At 39.2% G+C, this 17619-nt stretch overlaps 1 long non-coding RNA gene across 1 annotated transcript in view; it reads right to left on the bottom strand.

The window, feature by feature from the left end:
* Nucleotides 1-3981: 3981 nt before the first annotated feature.
* LOC134476236 (uncharacterized) overlaps nucleotides 3982-17619 on the bottom strand; it is a 59921-nt gene continuing 46283 nt past the window's right edge. The window contains exons 2-3 of the long non-coding RNA XR_010047808.1: nucleotides 4697-4762; nucleotides 3982-4087 (exon numbers count right to left, since the gene is read on the bottom strand). This is a non-coding gene — a long non-coding RNA (uncharacterized LOC134476236). The remainder of the gene's footprint in view (nucleotides 4088-4696; nucleotides 4763-17619) is intronic.

Below are 17619 nucleotides of genomic sequence, written 5' to 3'. Positions count from 1 at the left end.
GAGGAGGCCCCAGTCTCTTTCTTTGTTGGCTACAGTTCTTCTGAAGCATGTTGGCTAGGTGATCCTGCCCCTTCCAGTGTGCTATTGTGGTACAAACCAGGGGCAGCGAATCTGGCCCCTCTCCTCCGGATCAGTCAACCTGCTGAGGCCTTCACTGTGTTAGCATGCACCGCATGTAGGGAATTGGTTTAGGACAATTTAATGGGTCTCAGCCAGGGGCATGACCCAGGCCAAGCACACCTCACCAGTCTTGTCTGGGAAGGGAACAATTGACTGAATCCACTGCTGTTCCTTGTTCTTGTGAGTCCTGCCCGGTTTCAAGATGTCGTCCTGTAGGAATGATAGATACCCTTTTCTGTGGAAGGGTTTTATTTCCAGCATTCACCACAGGTCAATGCAGGTTCCCTGTCAACTTGGCTCTCCATTGGGCCCACCAACCCTAACCTCAGTGCAGCTGTGGTTCCAGTGAGTCAAAACATTGAGAATTCAGGCAGCTGGGTAAGTCACAGCCGCGTGAGTTCGGGCACTGCAGCGGGAGAACCAAACCTTTAGTAGCACCAGGACTGCATGTTTGATTGGTTCTTCTCACCTTAGTTTCTTTCTGGGTCAAGAGGACCCATGTCTCTCTGTCCAGGACTCCCAACGCTGTTTTATTTTGGCATCTAAATTGATTATCTCAGAGAGCCTCTGTAATCTACTCTTATCTATCTGCCATCTTTACTGGAACTCCCCAGAATCCTTGTAACTTATAACCACAGAAATCATTCTCAACATGGCAATAATTATTTATTACTTTCTGACAGGACTCATCACAAAGCTACAGTAATTCAAACAGTATGGTACTAGCAAAAAGACACACATATAATCTAGAGGATTAAAAAGCCCAGTTATAAACCCTATTATACATGATCAAGTGACCTTTGGCCAGGATGCTAGGGTCATTCAATAAGGAAAGGACAGTCTTTTCAACACATTTCCAGGGAAATGCATATCTATATACAAAAGAATTAAACTAGACTCATACTATTTGCAAAAACTAACTTACCAGATATAAAACCTAATTGTAAGAGCTGAAACCACAAAATTCTGCCATAAGAGCATAAAATTTCAATTTACTGAATTTATGATGATTTCTTGGATATGACAGCAAAAGCACTGGGAATAAAAGAGAATATAAATAAATTTGACTTCACCAAAACTTAAAACTTTCATAAATCAAAAAATACTAGCAGAATGAAAATAGATACCTAATGGGAAAAATATCTGCTATCAAATATATAAGGGATTTATATTCATAATATATATAGAACCCTTACAACTAAAAAGCTCTGTAACTTGACTTTTAAATAAACACAAAATTTAAATAGAGTTCAGCTAAGAAGGTACACAAATCACTCACAGAATACATATAGTAGACATCACTGATCATTAAAGAAACAAAAAACAATACCATGCGACTTCACTCCCATAAAGAAAATTATTACACAAAACAGAAGTATGAGATAGGAGACATTCCTCAAAAAATTCTACTTTTTGATGTATACCTAGAAGAAATAGAAGCACACACTTTCACAGCAGCTGAAAGGTAGAAGAAATCCAAATATCTATCAAAAGTAAATGGATTTCTAAAAATATGGTATGTATTAGGAGAAAATATTATTTACTCTTTAAAAAGAATGGACTTCTAGTGCATGCAACAACACAGATAAAATTTGAGGACATTACATGAAATAAATAAGTCAGTTGAGAAAAGGCAAATATTTTATTCCACTTCTCGGAGGTATTTAGAGCTGTCAAGCTCACAGGCTCCCAGAGCCTAGGAGTGAGGGACAAAGAATAAGGGGTTAGTGTTTAATGGATACAGAGTTTCAACTGGGAAAGACAAAACCATCCTAGTAGATGGTAGTGTCCCACAGCAATGTGAATGAATTTAATGCCACAGAACCATACCCTTAAAAATGGTTAGGGATGGTAAATTTTGTCACTGTGTAGATTGTATCACAATAAAATAAATCAAATTACAGCAAACTTAATAGGAACACCCCCACAGGACAACTATATCATAATCTCTAGAACCTGTTAATATAATGCTTTCTGTAGCAAAAGGAACTTTACAGATGTGATGAAAGCAAAATGGACAGACTGAGTCAGTCATCTTAGAGGGACCAACATGATCACAAGGTCTTTTGGAAGAGGGAGCTGGGCAGCTGGGTCCAAGGCAGAGATGGCACGGTGGGAGGGTGTGGCAAGCTAAAGCTGCTTGACCACGGCTGCTGAATAATGAAGAAAGAGGGGTGAGGGGCCGGAAAGAAGAGCATAGCCCCCCAGGTCATGCCCCCAGGGTTCAACCTCCACCAACCAAGACGATCTTCTAACGTCACATTCAGCTATGCACTCATCAAAGGGCTAACCCATTCATCCCCAGAATAGACCCCCCATGATCCAGTCACCTTCCAAAATCCCCATCTCTGAACACAAGAGACTTCTGAGAGACAGTTTAGATACAAACCATAACAGCTCTGTAGATGCCCTGGCTCTAGAATTCTGACTTTTAGAACTGTATGAGAATAAATTTGTGTTGTTTTAGGCTATTAGATTCATATTAATTTGTTACAGCAATGATAGAAAACAATAAATTAAACAGTTCCTGCTTTTCAAACACTCACATGGGCTGGAACTAAGGAAGCCGAATTCTATTCTTACATAGAGCTAAGTTGAACTTCTAAAGAGTGTAATTATATTTACTTCTGTTGCCCTTCTTAATTGTCGTGACTATATTTTGCTCAAGTGGTCCTGCTCTATCTCATCTTTTTAATTTTCCCTTTGCTTCCTGACCAAAGATACATTATATGTTCAAAGATCCCTATGCACCTGGTAAAGGAACAAGCTAGTATAATCTGTGGCCCTCAGTGCCTTCTCCTGATGCATGGTCTATGTTAGTGTTCTGTCTTTCTCTTCAATCCCTCCAGACCAGTGACATATGATCTTGCCCTTACTGGCCTGTGCCAGATCCTATAGCTGGGACCACCTTGTACAGATACTATGAGAGTTCCTTTCCATGGCTCCATCTGCAACTATTTTTTCTGAGGTTTTAGTGACCTGTGGTCAATCAATACCAAATGAAAAATTCCAAAAATAAGCATTTCATAAGTATTCAGTTGTAAACCATTTTCAGAGCATAATAAAAGCCTCACAGCTCTGACTTTCTCCCACACTGAAATCATCCTTTTAACCACTACATCAATGTGCTCTTAGTAGCCATCTGTTATTAGACTGACTGCGGCACTATTATAGTACCTATGTACAAATAACTTTTATTTTACTTAATAATGGCTCCAACATGCAAGAGTAATTATACTGTCAATTCATATACACCATGAGAAGCTATAAAATGTTTCCTTTAAATAACAAAGGCAAAGTTCTCAACTTAATAGGGAAAGAAAATAAATTGTATCCTGAGATTGCTAAGATCTATGACAATATAATCTTTTCATAAAATTATAAAGAAAGAAAAAAAAATTTATGTTAGTTTTTGTCACACTCCAAAATGCAAAAGTTACAGCCACTATGCTTTATAAGCACTTAGTGTTATGGATTAAGAACTGGTGGTCAACGTAACACCAGCTAGATTACATCAGCATAGCGCTGGAGCATAGATGTCCCTTCTACCTGAGGAAAGTTGCCAGCATAAATAGAGACATGGAGAAGGAGAAACTATTGCATTGAGGCATTTCATTATGGGTTCTCCTACAAGTTGCCATTTGAGCTGTTGGTTCTCCTAGAGAAGCTCTGGTCCTCACATCCAGCATTGCTTCCTGGCTCCAGAGGGGAAGATGTGTGCCACTTGGTCTCCAGGATGAACTCAGCATGCTGGCTTCCTGGCATGTACTCGACTTCCTGGCATGTACTCGAGCTCAGGGCCTTCATGTCGCTGAGAATGTCTGTGGTGCTTTACAGGACAGCCCTAGTCTTTGTTGTGAGTGTAGCTCCAGCATAGAACCATCAACCTACCAGCACAGCTCCATCACCCCACTGGCATGGACTTTCTGGCTTCCACCACTGACCTTTGGGCCTTCCCGGCATGGATCTGTAAAAGAGACTGGTGTGAGTCCTTCTTGTGGGCTCTAGACCTCTAGTTGAACTCATGGGAGGCACTGTCATGAGCTGAGTTTTCATCTGGACTCATGTGGGACATTGCTGTGGGATTCAGGCCCTTGGCTAAATATTCTATGTCTTTAGTGTTGTGGATAGATTTCCTGCATTTTCTTGTGTTAACTCTGGGTGGCCATCATAAAAATATTATAAATACCATGTCCTAAGTTTAATTGTTCTCTGTGCAACCCATGACTACAACAGTTAGCTTGGAAAAAGCATGAAATCATAAGGTTTAGTACTATCTACAAGTTCAAGTATTCACTGAACACCTTGGAAGCTCTCACCCACAGAAAAGGAGAAACTGCTATGCCTGAAATCCTATTCTACAAGTAAAAAATATCCAATCTTTTGGAAATAGTTAAGTCTGACATGAGTTCAGCCTATCTTTATCCAGGTTTCCATCAACTGAAAGACTTCTAAGAAGGCATCACAACTACCTAACCCAGCCTCTGACTTATGGCTATGCCCATTTATTTATAGCCCTGTGCTCCGTCACACACTTGGATAATACAGGATTGGGGTGAGAGCTGATGTCACTTACCAAAGGTCCTATCATGGTATCCCACGGAATTCTCCACAGACAACCACAGATGTACTCAGCTGCTGCCTAAGCATCAGATAGGAAGACAAGAATGAGAGAGAATAAGGTTGTGGAAGAGACAGGCTTACGGAAAAGACGTATTTCCATCTCAGTCCACCAGATGATTCGTGAGGGGACTAAGGAAGCCCCTAAAAAAGGAGAAAGCAATCATGGAGTTGAGGTAGGGTCTTTGTGAGAGCTTATGGGCGAGTTTGTTTACTTCTTTTGAAGGTTTTGATCTAAACATTCATCATAATTATCCTCTTCTCTCCATTTTTATCATCATTACTCTTGTCTACTTCACATTCACTTCTGATGAGATGCCTTAATATTCTAAAAACCTACCACTTGTTCTTTCCATATCCTGTCTGACCAGTTCTAACCTCCCTAAACCTATCCTCCTTTCTTAGTACTTTAACAATATAATTCCATTGTCTTTGGACTTCCATTGTTTTAGTTTATAAGTCAAGTATCAGATATATAATTGCTCTTTTACAGGTAATGTACATTTTTCTTTTTGTCTGTGATTATTAGCAGTTCTCTTATGATGTTGGTTTACAATAAAATGCTCTGACGTCCTATTTATACTTATTAACATTTTATAATTTCCATGAATTTATAGATTCACATCAGTCACCAGGTCCAAAAAAACACCCAATCACTGACTCTTAAATATTGCTTTTGTTTGATTCATTATCATTTCCCTCTGGAATTCTACTAAGTTATCTATACTGACTGATTCCCACGTTTCTCTAACACTCCTTCCTGTATTTTCTATCCTTTCCTCTGTGTATTTTAGCATTCACATATTCTAGTGTTCTGTCTTGTAGCTCACTAACAATTCTTACAGTTATGTCACAATTACTGTTACTGGTATTTTATTTTCCACTTTTAGAACTGCTCATTTACTTTATAGCTCAAAACCTGTGGCACAGTCTCTATATTTTCAGCTCCCTTCTCCATATTCTAAAGTATAAATATCAGTTAATTTAAAAGTCTTATTAACTAATATCTATAGCTGAATCATTTGTGGAACTGTCCTCATGGATGATTTTTCCCTTGGTTTTCACTCACATGGTCCTGTGGTTTGGTATACCTATTGTTTATTAATTTAATAGCTACTATTTCCAAAACTTCTGAATACCCTAGATCAGCGATGGTGAACCTTTTCAATAGTAGAAACATCCTGCAGCAGCTCATGTGCCATAGTTCCACCACCCCCACCCTAGAAGATGTTATTTTCCTCCATGGATCATCTTCTCCTCTCTCTTCCAGGCAGAGAGAGTAACAGCTGATCATCTTAATCAGAGATTGTGCTTTATCAAGTCCGTGTTGCACTAAAGGTTAGGGTTCAATCTGATTCCTCTTTCATTTTTCTGAGGCATAACCTTCCCAGGTTTTCTCCTGAGAATCTGATGCATTTGCTGGATCCTGTCACCACTCTAACAGTGAATTCTGAGCTCTAACTTTTGTCTCTGGAGACAATGAAGCTTGCTGAAAACCCTGCTGAGGATGCCTATTTAGGTATTTTTGTTTCCTACTCTACATAGCAACAGAATTTAACTACTTGAGGAGAATCCTGGTTGCATGCTTGAGACCTCGATACAAGCTCTATTTGTTCCTCTTTTCTTATTAGTACAAATCCTGCATATTCTACCTCTCACTCTGCCCAGAACAAGTATTGGACACATCTTAAAAAGAAGAAATCAGTTCACTTTTTTAGAATTACCTTTGCCTTAGCAATTGGCTGCTGCCTTGAAACAAATGATTTATAAATTTTATCTGGAAGGTGTGTGTTAGAAGATGATAGCATTAGAGGTTTGAATCTCATAACCAAGGTCATGACATTAGAAGCTGAATCAATGAAAGGTGATTTGGTCAAGGGATTCTGTCCTCACAAATGGGATAATGCCCTTATAAAAGAGACTCAGGGAGCTAGATAACCCCTTCCACCATTCTAGAACACAGAAAGAAGGCTTCATCTATGAGAAAGTGGGCCACATCACTAGTCATTGAATATGAAGACACCTTGATCTTAGATTTCCCATCCTCCAGAAGTGTAAGAAATGGATTTCTGTTGTGTATTAGCTATTCAGTTTTCATTTCTTTTGTTCTATTTAGTTCTTTTTTTTTTTTGTGGCATCTTTTTACAAGAACCTGAATTGACTAAGATATTGAACTTTTTCAGTTTTTCTCTATAGAAACATTATCCACCACCAGCAACTCGATCTCAACAAGAAAAAATATTCTCTATATGTACCTTTTCTAAAACTCATAAATCTGTAAATAGAACGATGTTCCTCCTTCACATTTTCAAATCACTCTTGTTAGCCTAACAGTAAAACATGAAATCACTAAGCTCCCTGACTCTGCACAGCTGCCTCTACCTTCCAGCCTGATTTGCATTTCCTGCACCATCTCATGCCCATGGCACTGGGGCTGGCCTGATTTCCATCTTCTGTACACACATGCTCTCCCCTCTCTGGGGTGAGTTTGTTGAAAAGGGTTTCCAGAGAGAAAAGCAGTGCTCTCAATCTGGCCCTTCAGCTTAGGGGAGGGGAAAGGAAAATCCCTTTATTTTCTAACTGCCCAATCTAAAAATATATTAATCTCTTTGAATGTCAATGCCTCATCTACAAAATGAGGGATAAAAATCAAACTTTTGTAAGTAAATTAGGCTTTGCATATATAGGACACTAGGCTTCTCTCCTTTACTCAAAAGCAAATCAACCAAGAAGCAACATCCCCATTAGGAAGTGTGGCTTTGGTTTCTATGGCAGGGTTCCATTTCCCATGGCTCACTCTGCAGCCGTGTGGCTTCTGCAGCTAGATATGTTTTGAGACATGGCTATTCCACATGAACAATTCCATCTTGACAAGCACCATGCCCCAATTTAAGGCCAACAAGATACCCCTTTTATGAGTCATTATTTCTTGAAGAAAGAAGAACAGAAAATCCTTAGACACAAGAATGTCTTATATTTTTAAAATATCCTAATGCTTGACTAACTATAGTATGCTTCTAATGGCTTTTTCTTCTCATGTTTTATATCCGCTATGAGGCTCTATTGTTCGAACATCACTTCAAGTAAAATTGTGGCAGCAAAAAAACATAACATCATTGGATCATTTCAATCCAACTGAGAATTTTAGACTTAATCCTTTAGGGCACTCTTGTCTGGTAAGGTTTAATTTATATTAAATTTTCTAAAAGGAAAGGCAGAATAGTCAAAGCTAACGAGTGAGACAGACATGAGTCTGTCTTTCATAAATTAATAAGCATCACCGACTGCCTTTCTTGACCCCTTAAACTCTGTGAAATTAATATAAGCAGACAACTAAGGTCTGTTTGGCCCCCTCAGCGCCCTGCAAGTTCACTTAAGCAATCCAAGTTTCCTTAAAGTTTTATAAGCCAGCTTTTAGAGCTGGTCCTTTGTACTTATTACTGGTGACAGTGTGCATTGCAGCAGCCAATGAACCTCACTGACTTACGACCCCAATATGGCCAAGTACTATTATCAAGGGAAATATCAGAGTCAATGCTTATATATTACACTGAGGTCCTGACTCCTGAAAAAGCCCCCTATAGACCCTTCCAAATATGTCAGTGAAATAAACAGCTAATACTGCACGACAGTCCACTGATAACAATCAGAGAGTGCTGTTCCTCTAACCAATTTGCAGCCACCCTGACCCTTCCAAAGGTACAATACAGTTCCAAAAGAGAGTAAAAGAAAAAAAGAGCTTTCATGTCCCCAGCTCCTTCTGCAGTGGAATGACAGTGATTCTCACTTTCCGCAATGAAAATCACAGGTAACTTTGCTAGAAGGAGTAGGCAATACCATGCAGTCTTGCGCCACGATGAATGGGCTTGCATTATTAAGCAGAAAGTGGAAATGGTCACTAGTACCATGTGTTCTCTATGCAGCACCCATGGCTGAGCTTTCATCTGCAGCCAGTATTCACCAGAGAAAGGCTGGCTCTCAGCCACCTTTTACCCACTGAAATTAATAATGTCGCTGCTTCAATCAGAACATCTCATACATATAAAATCACCAGCTCTGCATTCTGAGTTTTATGTAACTTTAAACATTTTCCTATTTCTGTCATGCTTAGGTTTTTTTATTACTTAGATGCTCTGCCAGGTATCGAAGAATAATCTGTAATTATTGTAGTCATCAGAGCATATTTTTTAAGGCCTTTTTCCTCCTAGAGGTGGTTGAAGAACTAAGACATTTTCTTATAAAAAATTTAGCATGTAAGATTCTTATATGTGAAGACTATATCCTCTTCATTCCAGGCAATAACTTCTGCTATCTTCTGACACTAGGATTTTCTCTTTTACTATTTTTGATTTTCATTCTCTTATTAATCACTGCACTAAACCATGCATATTTCCACCTGGTAGAGTGCCACTTTCTGAAGTTTGGTAGCCTGCAAGAACAGTGCTTGTAAACTTCAGCCTCTGGCTGTTAACGTTCAAACAATCTCAGCCCCAAATCCAGTCCAAAATTCAGACTTGCCTAGGGGTACTCTGTACCAATTTAACTTTTTATTTGGGATAAGACACTATTTGATTGTTCTAGAAGAAACTAGTTTTGTTCAGTTCAACAACTGCCTTTCCTTAGGCTTTCTCTCAAGGAATGATGGCCTGTAAGTACAGATGATGGCACCTGGGGATGGAAGACGGGCTCACTCCCGTGGAAAGGAGGCACATCTGCCACTGGATCTGTGAAGGGATAGATAGCATCCGTCTCAAAGTGTCCAAATATAACAGCCGAAAAAGGTGAATTCTTTGGACACCCCCACAAACTACGACTGGGAAGGCTTTAAAGGTCAAGACTTAGAAGGCTCTCAACAGCCAACGAAAGCTGGTAGAGAGAAAAGAGGAAGATCAAGAGTAAAACACAGAGTTATACATAGTGCCCAAAGCCACGGAAATTATTCCTAGTGATGGCTAAATCTGAACATGAAAGTCAAATTGGATGAGGGCAGAGAACAGCTCAAGCAAAGCAGAAGTACCTTCATTACACAGCATAGAATCAGACTTCTTAGCAGCAGATTCCACATCCATGGATCCCACCAACTTCAGACAGAAAATACACAGAAAAATATAAATAACTAAAAATAACAATACAGTAATATGCATAGAGAACAATACAGCATTACATCTCTTTATAAGTAACTAGAAATGATTTAAGGTAAATGCAAGGATGAGCATAAGTCCCATGTCATCTTACAGAAGAGGGTTGGGTTCCAGTGGAATTTGGTATCCTCAGCTTTCTGGGAACCAATAACTCCCCCAATATTAAGGGACAGCTGCTAAGGGCATCTTATTACTATCAAAATATCTCCAGGAAGGAAGAGACTTAAAATGTTGTCACAAAAGCAGCCTCACCTATACAAGGAAGACACAGTGTTACTAAGTATGGTCAAGATCATTCTAAATCACAAGACAGGTAAGCCTAAGATAAGTACTATTGTCCATGGACAAGCCCTGATTGTCCATTAAGATAATCCGGTGGGTGCAAAGAGAGGACTTTTGAAAAATATTATACCAGAGCCTCCCTGAAAACCAGGTGAGACATATGTGAGTGTGTAACACAACTGCTGGTACTTTGAAATGTTCTAGAGGATTCTAATGTGGCTAAGAGCCACTAACAATGTGATCCTGCTTTAAAGGAAAAGGAAGCTAAGGAGATCTTCAGTCAATTATATTGAAAGCATAGGAAAAATAATAGTATCACTGCCACCCTACTCTGCCTGACACATGCCTGGAAGTTTTTGGTTCAACCTATATCCAACCTACGTGCTTTTCACCAGGGAAAACAATGCATTTGTAAAATCACATACACTCTGAAAACACATAATTCATGTGTGCTTCTGCAGAATGGGTACTAAAATAGCATAAACCAAATCATGTTTGTTGAATTTATTGAAGTCTCCTTCCAGATTTGTAACAGCTTCTACGTCCCTCCTCCACAAAATACAAGTCAAAAGTAAGGAGGATTCAGCCCCTAGATTGTGGTAGAAGAAATAAACACTTCACACACCCCCTGCCTTTATTTTTACACTTTTTTTTCTTTTTTTTTATAGGTACAGGGGACCAAACTCACGACCACCTGCTTGTAAGGCAGGTGCTTATGCTGCTGAGCTAAATTCCCAGTCCCCTCACCCCTGCCTTTAGATGTGGTTCTTCCTCTAAGCCTGTTAAACTCCTTCATCTCGTCTGCCCCTCCCTTCTCTCACTGAGAAGTTCCTAGTTACATTTCTGCAACCACAGTAAATGATACCAGAACCACGATGACAGACCACACTTCTACACATAAATTACTTTGTGTACAACTCCACATTAAGCATTTTGCAGATACCATCTTGTTTAAAGCTCATAATGGTGCATGGTCGCCTTTGGGCCATTTCCAGGTAAGGGGAAAGATATGTAAAGCAAGAACCCGGGCCCAGGAGGCTCCTTCCAAGCTCTTTACTACATCAACTGCCTCTTTAGAGACTGAAACCTGATTGTCTTTGCAACATCCATCCTGTCCCTGTCAACAGCTCAGAAATGCCATTTCGTTCCTGTATGTTCCTACCTGCTCTACATTGTATTTCCAATGGCACTGGAATACTTTTTGTTTAAACTTTCACATTCACAAGATTGTGAACTACATGGGTGGGTGAGCATGTTATTTTATTCATATTTGTTTATCCAGCAGCCAGCAGGGGGGCCGGCACATAAAACAGGGTCTCAGTAGCTACAGAGTGAGGGAATGTATAAGTGATAAGAAATTCAATCTCCAGGAAGAATTCTTTTACTCTAAAAATCTAAACACTCTATTTATCACAGACGGCCAATACTCATGCCTACATTTTTTCTTTGCCTCCTAATTCTGATAAAGTAAATACTATTTTTTTTCTTCAAGGAATTCCCCACATACACTTTTTTCTGCTCTGAAATAAGAGTAGATGTCTGTGGATGCCTCTGGGACCTGGAAGGACATCAGTCACTTTGCCAGCTGGAGTCCCAGTACTTTCCTTAGAGGAAGCTTTATGCTGCTTCCTCCTCCTCGCAGGATAGGCGAGGGGCTGGGCCAAGTTAAGAATTCATCCCCACCACAAGGATTTGGTGCTATTCTACTGGAAAAAGAAAGTAAACCAAAGGGTCCTTGGGCTCTTTCCCCTCTAAATTCAGGAAGGAGTAAGGAAACCTCCATTAAGACAGTTCACAGCAGAGCAAGTACTAATCTCTAATCTCTCAAATATGAGGCCCTGAAGGTTTCACCTAAACTGTCAAAGGCAAAGAAAGGAAGCCATAAGCACAGACTTTTGTCTCAAAATTACTTAACACTGCAAAAGAAGAACAGGCATACTTCAAAGTTTCCTTGATCAGAAGAGATTTACAAAGCAGGAGAGTCTCTTGGGAAAGTTTTGAGGAAACCGGCATTTTTAAGCATTAAAATCATATGCTTTAAAATATGTGATTATCATACATTAACATTAATAATATCTGAGTGATATTTTATTCTAGACAAAAATCTGTCAACTTCCCAGATCAAAGGCCAAAAACAATGGAGTCACCAGCTTCCTCCACCAAGCACAGAATAAGCCGGTACTGGGTGGGCACCCGTGAGGTCCCCCTATACAGGAGTGTGGCACCCCATGATCTACTCACCTTCCAAAAGCCCCATGTCTGAATCCATGAGACCTTGAGGGGGCATTTTAGATCTAAAACCCCATAGATGGTTTCCTTTACTCCAAAAACAACTTTCCACTCACCTTCACCTCTTGTACCTCATGATGATATAGCTGCTTATTCTTGTGTATGTTTCCTCCACTAAATGTGATCTTGTGAAGGTGGGGACCCAGCCTACCACAGTATCAGCAGTGCCATAGAAGACAGTGAGGCAAAAGACACAGACATTTGGCAGAAGTCCTAGCGAAAAGTAACAGTCGTTTGAATCATAGTGACAATGGAGGTGGGAAACAAAGTCGACTCGCTCATCCAAAGAGTAATACAAAGAAAAGACCCAACGACTACTTAGAGCATTGGGTCAAAACCATGGCACCATTTCTTGTGGGGAAGACTAGAGAGAAATCCAACTTATAGGACAAATGCAAGAGCTTATGTCAAAACATATTAAGATTGAAATTCCTATAGACTCTCTCTCTGAGCAAGTGGTTATCTATACTAATACAGATTCTGAACTTCACGCTAGCATGGTCAAGGTTGGAAATATGAACTGAATTTAAGAGTCATTATGTCTAGAAGATATATAAAGCCAATTGGACAGAGCAAGCAATTAATAAATTATACAGTAGACAGACATGAAGACCAAGGTCTGCTCCTGGGAAATTCCCATCCAATCAAAGAGTGTGTCATTAAGACTAATTCATACACGTGAAGCATTCAATAAACAAAATACAGGCTGGGGATTTAGCCCAGCGGCATAAACCCCTGACTGGCAAGCATAAGGCGGTGAGCTTGATCTCTGGTACAAATAAATAAATAAACAAAATATATGAAATTTCTATGCAGATATAAATTTTTCATTGTGTAAATTTTTATTCCATATCTTTTTGTGTTACTATCTTATTTATTAACATATTCCCCTTGAATTACAATTAATATTGGCTTCCACATCTTTCGCAAAGAGAGAACACTTTATCAGTAAACTTTTTGATTTATTTGTTATAGTTTAATCACAAAAGCATCTTTCTGCATACTGATACCTAAATTTATAGACATGAATAGGCAGCCATAGGATTTTCCAGCATCATCAGTCAACATTCCTTATCAAACTACTCTCTTGCATACAACTGCATTTGCTCTCACATTCCTCAAAAGCAGCATAAAGCCACTACCTATGGAATTGTATTTGCTTCACCTCCTTTTTTGGATTCATACATATGTCCTGATTGTATACTTCAGTTTGAATAGCAAGATCTTACCAAAGTCATATTTTGTCAGCTTTCTCCATAGACCAAGTTTTATCTGCAGCAGAGTTTATTTAAAAGTGACATATTCTCACTGGTCTCATTAAATTAAAAAAAAAAATCCATGGAGTCTGCAGAAGTCTTACCAGGTGACTTACACAGGTTCTCTGCAGAAGACACTTCCTCTTCTAGTTGGGAAAAGGGAACTCATTTCATCAGTCCCACAATGATTAATTCATATTGAGAAGAATCTACCTTGTCTTATCTTTACAGATTTATGGTTCAGAGACTGAAGAACCATTGTTCCAGTTTGAATGTCCACCACACAGCTCCTCTCCATGTAACAATAACATCTGGAGACTAATGAGCATATCTAGGTTGGAGTGAGGGCAATTTGTTATTTTTTGGTATCTTTATTATGCTGAATACCAACACCAGGTTTAAAAGTACACATTAAGTAGCTAAAACTCAGGCCAATATTAAAAGGTAGTCATAGCTCATCAGTTGGAAAAGGATTGATTAAACTTGAATTAAATTTGAATATTGTGCACACATTTAAATTACTTAGGTCTCTTGGCACCCAGATTGTTTTTTCTCCATACCATTTTCCACTGGAAAACAACTAGTATTCCTCACTCCATGTCTACAACAGAACACGGGCAAGATGAATTGGGAACATTTTGTATTAGAAAGTAGAAAAGCACTTTAACACTAATAGGATTGCATCCAAAAGACACGAAAGCCAGCTTGTAAGATTATCTGCTGGCCAAAGAAGGTACAATTTCATCATAAGAATGATCAGTTCAGTGGGTTGAAACCTATCTGACTCTATGAGTTCATGGTGAATTGTCTTTTAATTTGCTGTTCAGCTTTAGAGGATGCTATATCCCTAACTCATTGTCTTAAAAAATGGGAAATAAAATAAGGAAATCAAGTATCTGTCCAACCTTTCTTTATGAATGTTACATGAAAGCAATCTAATAGTTTGTGAGGGGAAGTGTCATTTTAGGGAGCTACTGAAGCTGGTTAAAAAATTCAAATGATGAAATTAGAATATCATTCTTCAACCTAATGAACTAATGAATCTGGGCAACGATCACCAACAAGATGCTGAAAGAGAGAGAAACAGAGACAGACAGACAGACAGACAGTAGAACCATCAGTTTATAGAATACTGGTTTCCTAGAATGTGTTAAAGGCACCACAAGAATACCATCAACAAATTTAGACTTAGAATATTGTAGCAAAGCTACTCAAAGTGAGAAGGACTGAAGAACAATGGCCTAGATCTAATGACCTATTATAGAAGTTAAGAACAAGCCTTTGGAGTATTATGGACATTTAACATTGTAATTTACCATCCAAGTCCTATGTTAAGCGTTGTCTCCCTGCACACCTGTTGAGGCCATGCCAACTCATGTCTAACTCATGATGAATTACACATGCTCTGCACTATTAGTCAAAAACAAAGGACCTATGAAAACTTACGTTAGTTTCAGGGCAATTTGTCAACAGTGACCAAAACGTGTAATATGTCTGAAAATTATTTCTTCTATGTGAATATAATTTAGTGTCAGAAAACAGATCACCTTTTGCCAAGGTATGGGGTCAGGGTGGGAGAAAAGAACAATCAGTTACTGGGAGGCATGAAGGAACTTTTGGGGTACAAATAGATTCAATATGTTGACCATGGGAATAATTCCACACCTCTATACGTATGTCAAATTCATCAAATTTTATTCTTGAATACATGCAGTTTATTATATTTAAATTGTACCATGAAGAGCTGAAAACTTTTTAAAACAAAATTTTACATCTCTATGCTTCTGTTTAAAATGTGTAAAACTGTAAAAACCATCACTTGCACATTAGCAAGAGAAAAACTGAATAATTTATAAAAGGAATAACTCTTCTTCTACAGATGCTAAGTGTGTGATCACCGGGCCACTGAGTGAACATTTCCCACAAAGGACAAATCTTCCGAGGAATTGTAAGACACAGAAAGTGGCCATGTTTGGCAGCGCCTGGGAACAAGACAGAGATGCCAGGTGAACTATAAAGGAAATCTGACGATTTTATTGTGTTCTTCACATCCAGGTATGGGCTAGAACATCAGGAGAGTACACAAGGACTTCAGACATAAGAGAAGCAGGCCGTTTCCCTTGCTGGCTTCTCAGGAGAAACAGTGGGACCAAGGCAGCAGACTAGTAAACAGCTGCTTTGGAAGGACACGTGTCATCCTAACGAGGTGATCATCTTGGGTAAGATGTATTTGAACAGCACTGATTCCCAGCCCATGAATGTGAGGCATCTTTCCATTTTTCTCCATGTTGCTGAATTCAATTTACTAGCATTTTTTTTTAGGACTCTACAGTTACGTTCCTCAAGGATGTTGCTTATCCATTTTCTTTTATAGCTATATCCTCGCCTGGCTTGCTATCAAATTAAAATTTTTCAAAATCACACAGTTCTTACAGAAGAAATGTGTAACTACTGATACTTGTTTCAAAATATTCACTGGGAGAGGGAGGCGGAGTGACAAGTATCAGTAAAACAAAATTGGACATGAGTCATCACTGCTGAAAGCTGAGGATTGATTCATGGAGCTTCATTATACTCTTCTGCCTCTTGGGAAGCTTTCAAACTTTTCTTAATAAAAAGCATAAAGAAGCCAGGCAGGGTGGTGCACATCTGTAATCACAGCATTCTGGAAGGCTGAGGCAGGAGGTTCTCAAGTGCAAGCCCAGACTAGACAACTTAGCAAGATCCTATTTCAAAGCAATAAATAAGAAAGACCTCAGTATGTAGCTTAGTCCAAAGGCCTTGGTTTGAATTCCCAGTATCACAAAAGTGTGTAAAGAAATTTGATGTACACCAGTTGCCTGGGCAGGATTCCACATTACGATGCAGTAGGTAATGAGTAAAAAGAACTGTCCAGCCAGCACACTCCCATTAGGTTGTCCTGAGAGTGTCTACAAAGACACTCTTGGAGCGACCAGAAGTAGCAGCAGTAACACAGAGACAACCTGGAATGACAGCATCGAAGGACCAGCAGCAAAACTGCACATTCTTAGTGAGAGATGCCTGCACTAGGACCTTGACATATAATGTTAGCTGAAGGCTGAGCTTCCTTCAGCAAGAATGAAGGGACCTTGTCCTGCTGTTTCAGCAGGAAAAATCTGTCACTAGGCACACACATTATCCTTGAGACAGACAGGCAGAGAAGTGCAGATTTTAGTTCAGGTATAAGTACAGATACAGGTTTTGAGATAGATGAATATAGATGATTAACTATTTTTAAAAGATTATTTTCATTAAAATAAAAAGAAAGATCATTTGCCATTAGTAGCAAAATGTACTGACTTACGAGTAGGTCTTCAGAACCAGAGAGACCTAAATGTGAGCCAGCAACTAACTGTATGTCATGAGTAGGTTCTGAGAAGCTCTTTTCCTTGTTTGAGAATCGCATCTATTTTGAAGAATTCCTGTGAGGATAAAATGACATGGTGCCGGTAAAGCCTTTTGCACATACCAAATGCTCAAAGGAAAATCCTCCATTCACAGCAGCTGATAATGCTCTTCTCATTCACAACGGGAGGAGTATGAGCTTATTAAGAAGCAGAATTGATCTTGGCTGAGGGAAGAAGGATTGTGTAAGTGCTATAGTTAAGACAGGCATTAATATCATAAGTCCAGGTGAAAACAGGGCTCCATACCTTGGTCCCCTCAAGACCTGCTAGCTCATCTCCAACTTAGCAAGGATGTGTGAGGCAGCCTTCACCCCCTGCTACTCAAGAAAAAGAAGGCCCCTCCCCATGGAGCTTACAAGAGCACAACTAGATAAGAAAATATGATCTGATCTTTGGGAAAGTGAACTTTAAAAAAAAACACACGGAAAAACAGCCACTCTCAATTTTCTTACTCAAATCAAAATGTTAGTTTTCAGCATTAAC

This window comes from Cavia porcellus, unplaced genomic scaffold (genome assembly GCF_034190915.1).
Source record: "Cavia porcellus strain 051 isolate PalLab524CR breed Dunkin Hartley unplaced genomic scaffold, mCavPor4.1 scaffold_6, whole genome shotgun sequence".
NCBI lineage: Eukaryota > Metazoa > Chordata > Mammalia > Rodentia > Caviidae > Cavia > Cavia porcellus.
Note: the sequence above shows the minus strand (reverse complement) of the source record. Positions and strands in the feature narration are given on the sequence as shown.